The following is a 15944-nucleotide window of genomic DNA, read 5'->3' as shown; positions in this document are numbered from 1 at the left end:
ATCCTCTGCTCCCCCTACCCTCACCCTCCTGAAGAAATGCCGGGTGGGCTGAGCTGCCTTTGTGGCCAGACCAGAGCCCTTTTGTTAAGCAAACACGGCGGCCCTCCATTTAGCAGAAATAGCTCAGGAGCAGAGAGAGGGAGTGTGTCCACAAACCCATTTGCCGCTTAGGTGTCAGGAATAAATTTTACCACTGGAGTCGGTAGCATCTGATCAGTGAATTATTCAGTTGGGATATTGCGTTCCCTCTGACCTCATTAGTAACCTCGAGGTGAGAGGGATGCATTAGAGTAACCGCTAGACTGTCACGCAGGAGCAGAGCGGGGGCATTAGAGTGGATTAAAGTGCTTTACCAAGAACTACAGCACAACTCATAAAAACAGCGCATTGTTAAACCGGGCTCAGCAAATAAACAGGCAGACGCCACTGGGGTGGGGGGTGTGGGGGGGGGGCCCGCAGGGCGGTGGGGGCGGGGCGAGCTTAGTAGCACCTCACAGCATCCTTGGCCATCTGCCTGCCTCGTCGGTGGCGGTGGGGACGAATCTGGGAAATCAGCTGACTCCGTTGATTTTTGTGCTGGAAGGTGGGCAAAGTCCCGATAAACAGGACCTGTTCAGCGTCTGCCCTGTTCGGCTTCTAGGCGTTTCCCATTTCAGTGCAGCCTCCTGCCCGCCCTGGCTGATAAGCAGGGGCTGGGCGGCTGCTTATCCCCTCACTGCAGTGCAAGGCTCCCTATTACCCCAATACAGAAAGACCCAGGCCCGGCTTGTGGGTCAAAGGGGGAGCCCCATATGGGGGGTGGTGGGTGAGCCTAATCTTTTGTTCTTCCAGAGCAGTTTGCTCCCCCTTTATGGGCTCCGTGGGGCTGTGTGGGTTCCAAACCCCACGCTTAGCCCTCAACTCACATCAAGTGAGTCCAGTCGGCCAGCCCTTGGGGTCCAGACCTGCAGGAACATCGCAAGGACAGTCCCTCTCTTCTCTTCCACACCGAGGGCTCCCCACCCGCCGGGGGGTGGCACCTGTTGCACGGCCCTGAACCCGGGCTCTGCCTGCTCCGGCCAGGGAGGCCGCAGTGGGAGGGTGAGCTAGGAGGGTTTGATTCTGAGCCCGATCCCTAAAGAGCAGTTCTGAGGATGGCAGAGCCCAGCGCCTCCGCCGTGCTCATCCCGAGCATCGCCCTCCGGCCTGCAGAGCTGGGCTCTCCTCCTTGCCAAGCGCCGGATGCCCGCGAAGATGAGCTCGGGCCCTGCAAGGTGCCAGGGCTGAGGGGCTCCCGAGACTTCGGGGGGCTGCCGAGAGTGCCTCCTCTCTCCTTTGTTTGGGCATGGGGCTCCGGGCTGGAGTTCAGGGCCGTCCCAGGAGGCCCAGCCCCAGTTAGCGAGCCGGTGTGTTTGCAATTGTTTGTTCAGCGGCCGTCGCAAATGGATGCTAAAAGGCTTTGTGGTTCTTTGCTGGTCATGCTCCACTCCAGCCCATTCTTCATCCATTTCTTGGGTGAGCCACAAGCCCTTTCCTTGGCGCTGGGTCCTAAGCCCTGCCTGCTCACAGCCTATGCCAGCATCCTGAGCCGTGGGGCCCGGCCCTGGGTTTTGAAGACGTGGCCGAGGCCAGGGGTCTTGCTGACGTGCCCCTCAGCTCCTTGCCTTCGGTCTGGGCTCAGGGTGGGCGGACACACGGGGCCTCTGGTGGTCCGGAGAGGATTTAGTTTACAAGGCACTTAGTCACAGGGAAAGAGGACCGAGGAAGGGGGCTGGTGGACATTTGCCCCCAAAGTTGGGTCCAGGTGCCAATCCCACTGCCAGTCACAGGAGAAATTACTGTAGGTGAAAACGGGGTCTCGTGTTTTATCTTCTCCACCCTTCAGAACGAAGGTTGGGGAAGCTGGAAGGACGCCTCTGACTTGATGGTGACCGGTGATGTCAATCGGGGCGACTGTCACAATGGGGAGGAGCCCTGAAGACCTTGGACTAAGTGAAAGCAGCCGGTCACAGCAGACCACGTGGTGTCCGATTCCGTTTCTGTGAAGTGTCCAGAATGGGCACATCTGCGGAGGCAGAAGGATTAGTGGTTGCCAGGCGCCGGCGGGGCTGGGGTGACAGCTCAGGGACGCGGGGTTTCTTTCTGGAGTGAAAATATGTTCTAAAATTGACGGGGGGTGGGGGCTGCTTGGCTCTGCGGCAACACTCGAGTCACTGAATTGTACGCTTGGAGTGGGCCTCGTCGTTCTCTCCCATGGTGGCAAACAAGACAAGCCCGTGTGGCTTTTGTGCTCCAAAGACCTGAACTGCTTGGCAAAGAGATGAGTTGTGGAGGGGGTGGAGGGAAGGAGGCGGCTTGGGTGGACCCAAAGTGTGGGCAGAAGCGAGAGAGATGGTGGGGTGTGCTCTGGGGCTGGGAGTAGGCAGGCAGGAGCTTAGTAGGAAGGGTGCAAGGTTCAAGGCAGTGGACACGTGCCCTGCCCCCTGGCAGTGCCCCCGGGAGGAGGCAGATCCCAATAGGTGTTGGTGCCCACCCCACCCCGACAATGCACAGCAGGTCACTCTGGGCTTTGTGATGTGATCTTGTCACTGAACCCCAGACACTGGCCAGGAATGCAGAGGGAACGCCGGGCGCAAAGGAGGGCTCAGGTCTGCTCCGTCGTGTCCGGAAATGTGAAGGCCGGGCAGACCTGCTGGGCGGGGCTGGGAGCGGAAGTCTTGCCCGTCTGCCTGGAAGCTCACTGGCTGCGGGCGGGGTCTTGGCCAGAGGTGGGCCTCTGCCACGGGGGTCTCTGTGGCTGGTTGGGCTTCCTTAGAGCAGGAGGGTGAGGGGCCAAGGGCAAGCGTCCCCCAACCAGGCTGGGCTTCTCTGGAGGGTCCCATGTTGTCACTGTGCCACAACAGCAGACCCCGCGCGCTCGAGGTGGCCTTTTCAAGTCATATTGGAAAAACCGTGGGGTAGAAGGTGCTGCTGGGACTTCTCTGGGAAGCCACAGGCATCCAGGTGGGTCACGAGACAGCATCCTGTCTCCTGCACTCTGCAGGACCTGGAGGCCCCGTGGGAGTGTCATGGGCATTTCCTGGACTCTGCGAGGACAGAGGGGCACACCCTCCTACTGTCTCTTCTGTCGTCTTCTGGCCCTGGCAGAAGGCCCATAACTCTGACCTGATGCCCAGGGGGTCAGTGGGCTGAGAAGGCTCAGGAAGGACTAAGATCCCATCTCTCCCCACCAGGAAGGAGGGGCTCAAGGCTGCAACAAGGTGGAGTTGGCAATGAGTATTTGCCAACGTCCTGCTCGCTCCAGGTTTGCAGCGTGAGCTTCGTGGTCCCTTGGATTCACTCCTCATCCCCCGGTCTCCGTGCCCTCCTTGGGGTAGTGTCAAGGTCGTGCCCCAGCCTGGGAAGCTGCCCCACTTGCGTCTGTGTGGAGGGAGTCACCTTCTGGTCGCCAGAGCCTCAGAGCTTGTCATTGGAACAAGCCGTGGTCAGGACAGTGGTCCCCAGGGGGGTGATTTTGCCCCCAGGGGACACTTGTCAACATCTGGAAACCCTCCTGGCATCTCGCCGAGAGGGTGGTTCCAGGAGGCTGGAATGACCCTGAAATATACCGTTAGTTCCCACAACATGGATACGGCCGAAAGGTCGAGAGACCCCGTTCGAGGTTCTCAGCCAGAAACAGATCCTGCCCGAGCATCGCCCTTGCTCCTCCCCACAAGGTGGTGGCAGTTTTCTCTATTCCTGAGGAAGAGCAGCAAGGCCAGCTCCTGCGAGCACAGCTTTGAGTCAGTGGCTGGCTGATCTCTTTTTGTCTTTTGCGGTCCTTCTTAGGCTAAATATAATTTTTAATTGTGAAGCCGTCATGAAATATGTCTCTTTATAAACAAAGAGACTATCCAATCTACACTGAGTTTTATAGCAGGGAGAAGAGATGGGGGTCTGGGGTCCACCTTCCTACCTTAGGGCGGTGGGGGAATGAGTTTGGAGAAACCGAAGTGGCGGGAGCACCTGGGATTCCACGGCAGAGATCACCAGAGAGATCACGGCGAAGCGTGCGGCGGACACGGGTCCAGGAGGGCTGGAGGTGTTGTCTGTGCCCAAAGTCGAGATGGTCCCGGAGCTGCTGGGACCCCAGGTGGGGGGTAGGGTGGGGTGGGGGTGGGGCTCTGAGCAGCTCAGTCTAGATCTAGGACTTGAGAGTAGACTTGGCCTCAGGGACCAGGGGCATCAGGGAAGGGAGAAGAAAGCAAGCCGGAGGAGCAGGAGGCTGAGAGGGGAGAGAAGCAGAGAAGCAGAGAAGGAGGAGGTGCCAGCTCTGCCCGGCAGTGGAGAGGAAGCCCAGGGACCTGTGTGGGCTGTGAATGACCAGTCCCCTTCCTGCTGGCCAAGTCCTTTGTCCCAGACTGGCTGGCAGTGGTTGACCTGCTTGGCAGGGCCCTACAGCAGGAAGCAAAGGTCCAGGGTCAGGGGGAGAACATTTGGACAAGGGGTCCTAGCCCCCCGAAGTTGAGCGCAGCTAAGGATACAGCCTGGGGCCTCCTATGCCCCTCACCCCAGCCCCCGAGCTGGCTCCTTGGAGTCCCAGGGAGGAGCCCACTTCTCTCTGTGTGGCAAAGACACAGCGGCTGAACCCCTCAGGGGGAGCACCCTCACTCTCTGGGGGCCTCTGTCAGAGCCCCTGCCATCTCTGGAGAAGACTGGCAGCGGCGGGGGCGGCCGTGGGGCCGGGGCTTGCTCTCCTCCCTGGCACTTGCTATTTCGGACCCACCAAAAGTCTGTTCCTCCTGGTCCCCGCTGAAATGCGAGTGACAAGGCTCCTCGCAGTGATCTTGCTCCCGAGCCCCTGTGCTGGGCCATCTGTTCCCGCCAGGATGCATGCTTTTCCTCCGGGCCACGTCACGTTCCCGGGCTCCCCGCCTGGCGCCCGCCCCCATGAAGCTCGGCCCCGCGCGCCTGCCCAGTGGCAGGGACATGGGTGCGCACATCACAGTGGGGCAGGAGCTCCTGCGTCTCTCTCCAGACTCAGCGCCGCCCTCCACCCCGCTGCCTCCGCGCCGCACGGCCCCAGAGCGGCTGGGGCACCTTGACTGTTCACGTAATACCTGGATCCTTCTGGAGTCTTGGGAGGCTGCCTCCCCGCTCCCTCGGGGTTCTTTAGGCTCCCTGAAAGCCTCAACGTCCCCCCACGGGACACCCACCACCTCCCTCCTAGCCCTGGTCTCCCTGCCTGTTCCCGTCTTTCAGACACTGTCCATTACAGCGATAGCTAATGTGGGCTCCCGAGCCCCAAAATGTGGCCAGTGGGTCCGAGCAAAGGTATTTCTGATTTAATTTTATTTTAATGGACTTCACTGTAAACAGTTGGACATGCAGCGTCTCAGGCCCCCAGCCGCCTGGGGGCAGCAATCTGTGCTAACTGGCCCTGCAGGTGGGGCTTGTGCACCTGCAGTGGAGGAGCACCGGCTTAAGGCAGCTCCTTGGGGCACCCGAGATCATCTCTGGGCACCTGCCGCCCTCATCACCCAGCCCTTTGGAGAATAGGGTTCTGGCGGCAGCTCCGACTGCCCCTGGGGCCTCTGCCCTGGGATTGCTGCCCACACCTTAGCCAGCTGGTAGCCTCGGCTGTGGCTTCTCGCAGCCCCCGCGTGGCAGGAGCCCCTGCCTCCTGGAGCTGCTGCTGGCTCCGGGAAGCTCTGAGCACTGAGTGCAGCCCAGAGGGCCCTGGCTGGTTCCCGCCTCACCGCGCGTCTTCCCTCTGGGTGCAATGTCCTCTTGTCAGCACCCGGGAGCAGTCTTCCAGGGGGGGAAAGGCTCGCCCCCACCTTGCCTCCTGTGAGCGGCGGGGAGCCTGCAAGCTGGGCAGGGATGCACTCTGGGGCAGGTGCCCAGGCCTGATGTCTCCATTTCCAGCTGCTACGTATCGTACTTCTCTCCTGGTGCTGGCCAAACGGCCCTGCTCCGCGTGCTCCGCGGCGGCGTTGCTGTTCCTAGGGGGGACGCCCAGGGCCCAGAGCGGGTAAGTGAGGACTCGCCCAGGGCCAAGGTCTAGGGTCTCACCCGAGGCCCGTTGGCTCCTCCAGGGCCGGCAGGTCAGGGTGACCCTTTTGGAGTGGCCGGTGGTGGGGGTGGACCAGCAGGGGTGTCAGCGGCTCTCACCCGGATGCTCTCTTTAAGCAGAGATTCCTGAGCACGAGATTTTAAACCCAAGGAGGTTCAATCGCAATTTAAGCATACTCAGGGAACTTTCTATGTGATTCCCTTAACATCAGGTCCTGGTGAACCCCACCCCGCTCCTTCTCCCCTGGTTTCTTTCCAAGCTCCCTTATTCTCTCCCAACTCGAAGGAGTCAGGATGGCAGAACATCCAGAGGGGGGCTCCCCGACTTCGGCTGGGCCTGTGGGGCAGATTGGCGAAGCACAGACCCCCTGAGATGAGAGGCTGGAAGGATGATGGGGAGGTGTGGTTTCCAGAGCAGTGGCTTGTCTAAATGAGGGCTCCTCTTGGTCCCTGGCCCGCTGTGGCTGGAATGTGACCCCCTCCTGGGACCTCAGAATCCCCAGGCAGCTTAGTCCTTGGTTCTCCAGAAAGAGTCTAAATAACCCTCTTGCATGCTCCAGGCCTCCAGTGCTTGGCTCTGACCCTCTCTCTTGCCGGCCTGCTGCCCCTCTGCGTCCCCTTTGCCTGCTCTGCCATTGTTGTCACCCCCATGCTCTGGGCACAGGCTGCCCCTAGGTCTGACTGCTCGGACATGGCCTCCTGCCTCCTTCAGGGTGTCCCTGTCACCTCTGAGCGCTGCCTTTCAGCCTGGGGTGGAGGTCTGGGGTCAATGGGTGATGGGGTGGGCCAGCCGGGCCAGCCGGGCCTGCCAGAACCCCGGGGAGAGGTGGCAGCTCGGCCCCGCGCTTCCTCCTGTGGCCGGTAGGTGGCGCCCGATGCCAGCCGGGGCCGGCGGCCTCCGCAGCGCGCCGGGAAGCGGCTGTGGGCGCGGGTTCTGGACGCCCGGAGCCCGGCGGTCTCCCTCGAGGAGCGGGGCGCCTTGAAAGAGACGCTGCCTCCGAAACCCGGGCTGGGAATTGGCCTCCACCTCAGGCAAACAGCACCTCCCTCCTCGGGGGGCCTCGGGCTTTCCTTCACCCGGCGGGGCGCTGCCACGTGGCGTCGGCCGGTCCCCAGGACGGTCCCCCCTCCCGGGCTCAGGGGCCTCCCCTCCAGCCCCAGGGCCTCCCCTCCAGCCCCAGGGGCCTCCCCTCCAGCCCCAGGGGCCTCCCCTCCAGCCCCAGGGGCCTCCCCTCCAGCCCCAGGGGCCTCCCCTCCAGCCCCAGGGGCCTCCCCTCCAGCCCCGGGGCCTCCCCTCCAGCCCCAGGGGCCTCCCCTCCAGCCCCGGGGCCTCCCCTCCAGCCCCAGGGGCCTCCCCTCCAGCCCCAGGGGCCTCCCCTCCAGCCCCAGGGGCCTCCCCTCCAGCCCCAGGGCCTCCCCTCCAGCCCCAGGGGCCTCCCCTCCAGCCCCAGGGGCCTCCCCTCCAGCCCCAGGAGCCTCCCCTCCAGCCCCAGGGCCTCCCCTCCAGCCCCAGGGCCTCTCCTCCAGCCCCAGGGGCCTCCCCTCCAGCCCCAGGGGCCTCCCCTCCAGCCCCAGGGGCCTCCCCTCCAGCCCCAGGGGCCTCCCCTCCAGCCCCAGGAGCCTCCCCTCCAGCCCCAGGGCCTCCCCTCCAGCCCCAGGGCCTCCCCTCCAGCCCCAGGGGCCTCCCCTCCAGTCCCAGGGGCCTCCCCTCCACCCCTGGTGCACGCAGGAGGGAGAGTCCTGGAGAGTCGGACCCGGGCGCTCGCTCGCAAGGGGCCGGGGGCGGCCCCCTAAGCGGGGAAGGAGACCTCTGAGGGCCTGGCAGTCAGGGGCGGCCCCCTGCACCCCAGACGCCCCCCCCAGATGCCCCCCCACCCCTGCGCGCCTCTTCCCTTCATCTGAGGAACACTTAAGCCTGCCGTGCGCCAGGCACATCTCTGTCAGCAAAGGATCCTCCTCAAGCCTCCGAGGTCACCTCCCACTCCCAGACACAGGCTCTGGGGCCTTAGTCTGGTTTCAGCTCCCGGGTGCCGGCGCTTGGGGGGTGCCGCATTCCGGGGCGGCCAGTCAGCATATGGTTAGGGCCGCCCCGGCTGTGGACCCTCCTTGCATCGCCAGCGGCGCTGGTGGGAGGCTGGGAGTACCTCAGACTCCCCAGAATAGGCGCATTTCTTGAGGGCCTGGATGAAGCAAGCCAGACTTGCAGCTGCCATGCGGTGGTCAGGTGGGTAACCTGGATCCCAAAGATCTGGACAGACCAGCTGGAGGGATGGAGGGCCAGGTAGGCGGGACAGGGATTGAAGCAGCATCTGCCTCAGGAGCCAGTGCATGAAGCGCGAGGACCTCTGGGCTTCTCACGGATGGAGTTGGCAGGGACCAGGGACGGGAGAGCCGAGGTGAATTTGTGTTGGGGAAGGTTTGGGGTGGCCCCAGGCTCTGCGTGCTCTGCTGACCTCTCTCGGAATGTTCCAGCGAGTGCTAAGAACTTGGGATGTGACTCACGAGTGCCGGCTCCTGGGGAAGCCCTCAACCTGTTCCTTCTCCCTTTGTGACTTCTTAAATCTTTGCTGCTATCGCTCAACGAGCAGAGCCAGGCTGTCGCTGAGAAGACAAGATGTGCTGACTCAGAGACTAGGGGCGCGGAACCAGGGGCTCACAGCACCACGTGGGTCTCCCTGGAGGCACCCAGCCCTCCGCCGCGGAGATGGCCAGTTGGGGCAGGGGTTCAAAGAGCGGCCTGCTTGCATTGGGCCTGAGCAGGGGTGAGTTCCCGGGTTGAGGGTGAGGGCCCTGCCTTTCATTCTGGCCCTCTCCCTCCCTCTGTGCCCGGGGGCGTCCTCTGGGTCACTTAGTCACAGCTGGAGCAGCTGCAGGGTCAGTGGCCTCACATCCCGCCTCTCCCGCTGGCCCAAGGCTGGGCCTGGTATTTGCTGAGTCGGGAACGCTAATTGCAAGGAATTCCCCGGGGTCTCTGGGTGAGGACAAGGGCAGGCGCAGAGCCCCCGTGCTCTCGGGACTGAGGCAGGACGACGACTTGGAAAGCGAGGCGGCTGCTGCCCTTGCCTGCCCGGAGCCGAGGCTTAAATGCTAGCTCTGTGGGCTCGGGCCAGGGAGGCAGGGCCTCCTGAGCCTCGGGCGGGCACTTGCTGGGGGATGGCAGGCGCCCTGTGTGCTGGCCACCCTGAGGAGCCCCTCACCCCTCCAACTGTAGGGGCATCTGCTGGGCTGGAATTAGGCTGACCTGCCGCTGGTTTGGATGGGGGTCCTGGGAGGCAGGACTTTGAGTGCTAAACCCAGATGGTCCTGGGCAAGGCAAGACATGCCGTGGCCTTAGCGGGCATCCATCCACCTCCCTCTTCCCCTGGCACCTGGCCAGTCCTGCTGTCCCTACAACAGGGGGACAGCAGTTGGGGGGGGGTGTTGTGAACTGATGCTCAGGAGTCAAGGGCAGCATCTCACGGGTAGCCATTCACCCTCGCCCCCACGGCCCACCCTGGCAATGGGCAATGCCTGCGAGTGTCCACTGCTGACCACGGGTGCCCCATACCAGGAGGGCTTGCAGGAGACACCATGTTTGCCTCTTGTCACCACTGTAGATACTGGTGGCCATGGCCTCTGGGTACTGAGTCCTTCCTGTTCTTGCCAACACCCTCTTCTTTTTTAAAAAAGATTTATTTTATTTATTTAAAGGTACAAGATCTGGTGTGTGGGCCAGAGGTGAGGGGCTGTGAGAGGACTCCCCAGAGACAGAGTGGGGAGCAGAACAGGCGGATCCACTGAAACATACAGCTGAGGGGAGCAGCGGGGAGGCAGTAGAGGTCTGCTGTGCCACGTGGTAACTCCCTGGCTGGGGATGGAACTCGTGCTGCAGAGGCTGCGGACAGCTTCACAGTGCTGAGACTTAACCCCTTGCGCCTCCAGGGAGGTCCCTTGCCAACACCCTGTTCTTCCCGGAGGGGCAACGTTGGCATTGAGCTCAGCTCATGACTTTCCTTGAAGCTATTCGAGGTTGAGTTCTCAGTGACCGTGTGATTACGTCCTCCTTTCAAGCTGTCCAGTGGCCTGTGGGAACGTGAGGTCCCCGCATTGCGTGCAGCCCCCTTTTCTGGACGCAGAGCCTCTAGTCCATGGAGATGGACAGTGGAGCCAGCCCTACCCGCCTCCAGGGAACACTGTCCAAAAGGGCGCCCCGCTTGGCCTGCAGGGTTTGTCCCTGGGGCCCAGAGAGATTCTGCTGGATGGCGGGTGCTGGAAGGGGAGGTCAGGGAACACCGTGTCCTGGCATAGTTCAGCGTCTGCTGGATGGACGCAGGCCCTGAGCTCTGTAAATACAGCAGCAAGATCAGAACCTGCAGGCATGGAGCCGGGTCCTGTCCATGCGAGCATGGATGCGGAGCTGGCCCCTCTCGTCAGATGGGGACACCGAGGCTGGCGGGGGAGCTGGTGGCCGGCCGGAGGCAGGATGTCCAGGGCTTTGAGACTCGGTGGGCTTCGACAGGGGGAGGGCCTGTGAGGAGCAGGGAAACGAGACTGGAAGCAGCTAGAGCCTGGGCGGCTGGGGGCCAGGGCAGCCTGCTGGCTCTGGGACTGAGGGGCAATGAGGCCAGGCCCTGAGAGTGCTGGAAGCTGGGCGGTGGGGCCTGGCATGTGTCCTGCGGGCAGTGGGGATCCACGGGAGGTTTCAAAGCAGAAGAGAGTCAGAACCCAGCCCTCTTGGCCCGAAATGTCAGCCGCTGCTGTGACCTGCACGCCTTGCTGTCTTGCCCTTGTAATTCTTTGCGGAGGCCTGGGCCTCCCCTCCCCCTGCAGTGGAGCGCCCTTGACCTTTCTCCCTGTGCCTGGGCAGGGAGGCCTGGGCCACCCCTGGGGGACTCTGGCCATGTGCCTTGACCTTTCTCCCTGTGCCTGGGCAGGGAGGCCTGGGCCACCCCTGGGGGACTCTGGCCATGTGCCTTGACCTTTCTCCCCATGCCTGGGGAGTGAGGGCTTGGCCACCCCTGGGGGACTCTGGCCGTGGGCTCCACTCACTCTGAGAAAGGATGGGGGAGGGGGGCCGGTGCCTGCCACCTGGAGCAGGCAGGTCTCTCCTCCTGGTCACCTTGCTGTGCCTTTCTTCCTCCCCTCTCCCTCCTCACCCCTTTCTACGTCCCCAGATCCTGAGAGCACAGTCCTCCTCCCTCTCGCACCCCTCCTCCCTGGGGCCCCACGGCTCCCCAGCTGCCCAGGGCCTTTGAGGTCAGAGGGACCCCAGTTTGCCCTCAGTCTCCTCTCTGCGCCACCCCCTCTGTGCTGGTCTTCTGCGAGGGTTGGATAGTGAATGAGAGACCCCCATGCCCCGGCAGTCAGGAGTGCCCCCTCTCCTTCCTGCCCCCTTCAGGCTGAGCTGGGCCCTTTGGGAGGCAGGTCGCTTTGGCGGGGAACCAGCGGCAGCTCCAGGTGCTGTGGGGCTCCACACTGGGCATCCGGGGCAGCTCTGGCCCTCCAAGTTGCCGCCCTGTCTCCCCCACGGCTAACAAGGGCGTACGTCAGGGGCTGTCTGCGCCTGCTCCTGTCTTTCGGTGGACATTGCGTTGTTGGTGAGGCTCCAGGCCTGTCTGAGGAGGGCTGACTCCTCAAAGCTGGGGGGCCATGGGCAGGGGGCTGAGGGGTCCCACCAGCTCAGAGTCAGGCCCAGGGGCCACGGGGCAGGGAGAAAGAGCCTGTCTGGACTGGGCTCCCACACGTTGGTCCCAAGGCCCACATCAGCTCTGGGTCAGACCAGGGGCTGTCAGACAGGTGGAGACTTGAGCCTTCTCCCCAGAATGCCAGGCTGTGAGGGTGAGACCTAGGCTCAGAGGGGCAGGAAACTGACGAGCAGTGTGTGGGGGGGTCTCAGTGGGGGGAATCTCTGCTAGAGGCAGAGACCCCCGCTAGGGCAGCTGCCAGTCCCCACCTTCCAGGGGCCAAGAGGGGCAGTAGCAGGCCAGTCCTGAGGGTCGGCTCCTTAACAGTGGCACCTCCAGCACCCCAAAACCTGGGCAAGAGAGCCCTTGACTTAGGCCAGGACCCAGCCAGTGTGGGTGTTCTGTGGGATGAGTTTGTAAAATCTCCCAATTTCAGCCTCCCATTGGGGAGAGACCCCCGGATGGTCCTGCTGCTCCTTTTGTATTGTCACTGGGTCCATCTGAGGTGAGGAGGGCTGGGAGCAAGGGCTATTCCCATCCTGCTCCACAGCAGCCCAGGCATCAGCTGCAGAGAAGCAAGAGGCCTGTCTGCCCACTGGACCCCTGCACCGAGTCAGCAGACTGGCCATCCTTAGGAAAGGTCAGCTGAATCGGGCCCCCTGCAAGAAACATGCTTGTATTTTTAGAAGCTTTTCAAGCCTGTGCTCCTGAGCTCAGTGGGAGACATGAGAGCCTTTGCCCATCCAAGCCAGCTCAGCCCGGCTCGGCCCAGCTTGGCCCAGCCCTGTCCAGCCCAGACCCTCTCAGCCCAGCTCTGCCCAACGCTGCCCAGTCCCACCTGGCCCGGCCCTTCCAGTTACTGCACCCCCAGGTTCTCAACTGGGGCTGGCACTGGCGCACTCTGAGCAGAGCCTGATGTGATGCGCAGGGGCTGGTGGGGCCGTCTGCCCTCTGGGGCCTGGATGGTGGAGCCGGGGACCTGCCGCTTCACCGCCCCCATCCGTCATGTGACCTTGAGGACGTGGTGCCCCACGTCAGTCCCGTCTGCACAATGGCGAGGTCATCACTTTTACCTCCAGATCCATTTGGAAGAGAGGCAGGAGAAATAGGGATCCAAAAATCACCCCAAACTGCTGTGCTGTGCAGAGTTCTGGGAGCCGGCCGGGAGCCCTGAGTGAGGCGGTGTTGGGGAATTTTGTGTTCCTTGGAGGAAGCTGCTCAGGGAGACAGACGAGGCCATAAAGATCTGTCATAAAATGCTGAGAAGGTGGCTCCCCGCGTGGGGCCTGGAGGACGCCGTCCAAGGGTGTCCAGGGGCTCTGAGAGCCACCACCAGGCCTGGGGGGACTGTCTTGCTCTTTGGTCGGCAGGACAGATGCCAGGACTGAGGCACCGACTGTGGCCCTAGCTGGCCGCGTGGCTGTGGGGACATCAGTCATCTGGGCCTAAGTTTTGCACCGACGACACGGCAGGGAGAGAAGAGGGCTGTCGGGAGTGTGTGTCCCAGTGTGGGTACCCCCCGCACCAAGGTGGCTGGGGCTGGGGGGTTTGGGGCCGTGGACCTGCAGGCAGCTTCCCCTGGCCTCGTGGAGAGATTTTAAAGCCTCAGTTTATAGCAACACACCGGCCATATTGTGCAGTAGATGAGACACGTGTGAATTTTAAAATAAAAGGGGAACCGGAGGAGGGTCCCGCACGGCGCGCAGACCTCTCCTGCCGCCCGCTGCTCCCCTCAGCAGTGTCCTTCGGTCCTTCTGCCTGCTCTGCTCCCCGCTCTGGCTCTGGTGAATTCTCACCCTCCCGCGCTTCTGACTGTACCCAGTGCTTGTGTAAATAAATAAATAAATCTTTATAAAAAATAAATAAATAAAATAAAAGGGGAGACTTTGAAGTTTCTTACCTGCCCCTGTCCTTTCCCCTTCCCTCCCTCCCAACCCTGCTCCCACTTGGGGGGTTCATTCTCTGTGCTTGGGGGCTCCAGTTGGGCCAGTGTGAGAACCGCTGGCCCATTGCTGTGCAGGGCTCTACAGGATCGCACCCGCCGAGCTGGTGCCGGCATGACCTCGGGCGAGTGGGGGCGGGAGGTCAGGGTCACTGTAGACTGGCCTTGGGCAAGGCGACTGACCAAGGTCTTTCTTCTCCAAGAGCCCCAGGACTGTAAACTTCCAGTGGACTTGGAGGTTAAAGAGAAAATGGCCAGCAGGAAGTGAAGGGGGAAAAAAGTGGGAGGCAGGAAGTGGGGGTGATATTTAAAATGTTCTCTCTGGTAATCTTGCTATCAGAGTGCTCACAGTTAAAGCACGGGCTTCTCACTCAATCTGGCACTGGGGTGGGGGGAAGATCCTCCCAACACCCCTGAATCAGCAGCCTCATTTTCCCCTGGCCCCCAGCAGTGGCCTTCGGAGCACACAAAGACCCCCTTCCTCCCCGGCCCCCCAGGAAGCTCCCCCCCACCCGCCCCCCCATGCTCAGCTGCACACCCGGCCCCCCTAGGGGCTGCAGGCTCCTGCCACAGGTAGCACGTCCGCCTCACCCACCCCCGGGCTCCCCTCTCCACTGCCCACAGCCCCCAGTCCCCCATCGCATTGTTCACCTCGTGGTGTAGGATCAAAAATAAACCCTCCCTGGAAGCTGCTCAAAGGCTAATGTGCATCCTCTCTTAATTATCGATCTGGGTGTTACAGACTCCTAGCCCTCTCCCCGGGGCTGTGGGGCGGGGCCTGGCGAATCCCGCCCCAGGCAGGAGAAAGCAATGGGTGATCTCCCTGCAGGGGTTAGGTGGGGCCCGCCCTCAGGGCAGGTTGCAGGTTAACCAACCCCCCCCCCCCAGACCCCCCAGAGACCTCAGCCCTAGCCCCATCCACCAACCGCCACCCAGGCTTCCCTCCTGACTTCTCTGGCCAGGCCTGAGGAGAGGACCCTGGAAAAGGGCCCCTGGGCTGCCGAGGGGAGGCCGGCCCCCTCCCTGCCTCCGGCCTCGCGAGGCCACTTTGGTGTGACAGGTGGCTCTGTGCGGCCGGTGGGCTTGGGCTGAAGACCCGGCTCCTGCCAGGCCGGCTGGGGGACCTTGGGCGAGAGACCGGACCTCTCTGATTTGTCTCCTCACCTGGGAGGCGGTGTTGGTGGGGCCGGTGAAGCATGTAGGGAGTGGCCGAAGCCGGCGCCTGGGGCTGCCTGTCAAGGGCCAGCGCTGCGGCCACGCGACTCTTCATCCCGTCACCCCAGGGTGCTGGCCCGTGCTGCGGCCCAGGCTGAAGCTGCTCCTTAACTGGGGCTGTGGCCTCAGGGTGGCCCCTGCTCCACCTGCTACCCCTGGGTGCTGAGCCTGGGGCCCGCCAGCTCCCTGCAGGAGGACGCTCAGCCCCGGAGAGGCTCAGCCGGCACACCTGGGGGGGCGGGGGCGCGGGCTCGTCCCTGCATGGTAGAAAGGGCTGCTCTGGCCCCCTGAGCCCTGTGCGGGGGGCCGCTGGGAGAGTGTCGGCCAGCCGAAGCTCTTCTTGTTGTCCTGAGGATGCTTCTGGAACTGGATACCGTGAAGGGGCGCCCACGGGGAAGAACAGGCATCTCTCTCTTTGGAGGTTGTCTGGCTCCCGGCGGCAGCTGAACCGCATGTGTTCTAGGGAACCTCCGGGCCAGGTCTCCCTGCTCCACACCCTCACCCCATAGCTCTGGGGGTCTGCCTGGAGTCCAGCCGGGGGCCACCAGAGCTGGTTGCAACCTCCCCCGCGGCCACCTTCCTCCTGTCCCCCCGCATCCCGGAACTCCCTGGGCTGGGCTTTTGTTCCCTCGCTTCCCAGGCAGTGCAGCTGGTGCCGTGGGCTGGGGAGGGGGCGGAGGACGTGGCAGAAAGCCCGTGGGAGGGAGCTGTCTCTTAGTTCCAAAGGCGAGCAAGGCTCCTGGTGCCCCCTCCCCCCAGCAGAACACGTCCCCCAAATTCCCACACTGGTGTCTCAGCAAAGAAGACCTTTTTTTTATAAAATTTTCTACTCGCTCCTGATGCCTCCTTTGATGTGTGTGTGCCCGTGTGCGGCTCTGGCATCGCCAGGGTCACACCGAAGTGCATTCGACTTGGCTGTTGCTTGCTGGGGTTCCGGGTGTGGGGCCACCTCTTCCCCTCTCAGCCTGAGGACCTTAGGGTATCCACTCCCCAACCCTCTGCGTTGTTGGAGGTCTGTCCTGTCCAAGGAAATAGAAGCCCCGCAAGGTGGCAGGCAGAGCTGGCGAGTTCCCGAATAGGGAGGGCTGACC

The sequence above is a fragment of the Talpa europaea genome, assembly GCF_964194135.1.
Source record: "Talpa europaea genome assembly, chromosome: 14".
Classification (NCBI taxonomy): Eukaryota; Metazoa; Chordata; class Mammalia; order Eulipotyphla; family Talpidae; genus Talpa; species Talpa europaea.
This window is presented reverse-complemented; position numbering follows the sequence as displayed.